Source organism: Bison bison, unplaced genomic scaffold (assembly GCF_000754665.1).
Source record: "Bison bison bison isolate TAMUID 2011002044 unplaced genomic scaffold, Bison_UMD1.0 scf7180017864092, whole genome shotgun sequence".
NCBI classification, from domain to species: Eukaryota; Metazoa; Chordata; class Mammalia; order Artiodactyla; family Bovidae; genus Bison; species Bison bison.
The window spans coordinates 1,747,439-1,747,736 of NW_011494664.1; the positions used below are offsets into that span (position 1 = coordinate 1,747,439).

Consider the following 298-nt stretch of genomic DNA (forward strand, 5'->3'; position numbering starts at 1 on the left):
TATTTCCCATGAAGTAATGGGACTAGATGCCATGATCTTCGTTTTCTGAATGTTGAGCTTTAAGCCAACTTTTTCACTCTCCACTTTTACCTTCATCAAGAGGCTTTTTAGTTCCTCTTCATTTTCTGCCATAAGGGTGGTGTCATCTGCATATCTGAGGTTATTGATGTTTCTGCCGGCAATCTTGATTCCAACTTATGCTTCTTCCAGTCCAGCGTTTCTCATGATGTACTCTGCATATAAGTTAAATAAGCAGGGTGACAATATACAGCCTTGACGTACTCCTTTTCCTATTTGG

General features: G+C 39.9%; 1 protein-coding gene across 2 annotated transcripts in view; it reads left to right on the forward strand.

Annotated features, from left to right (window-relative positions):
- CDKL2 (cyclin-dependent kinase-like 2 (CDC2-related kinase)) overlaps window positions 1–298 on the forward strand; it is a 46,630-nt gene that overhangs the window by 18,867 nt on the left and 27,465 nt on the right. The window lies entirely within an intron of this gene.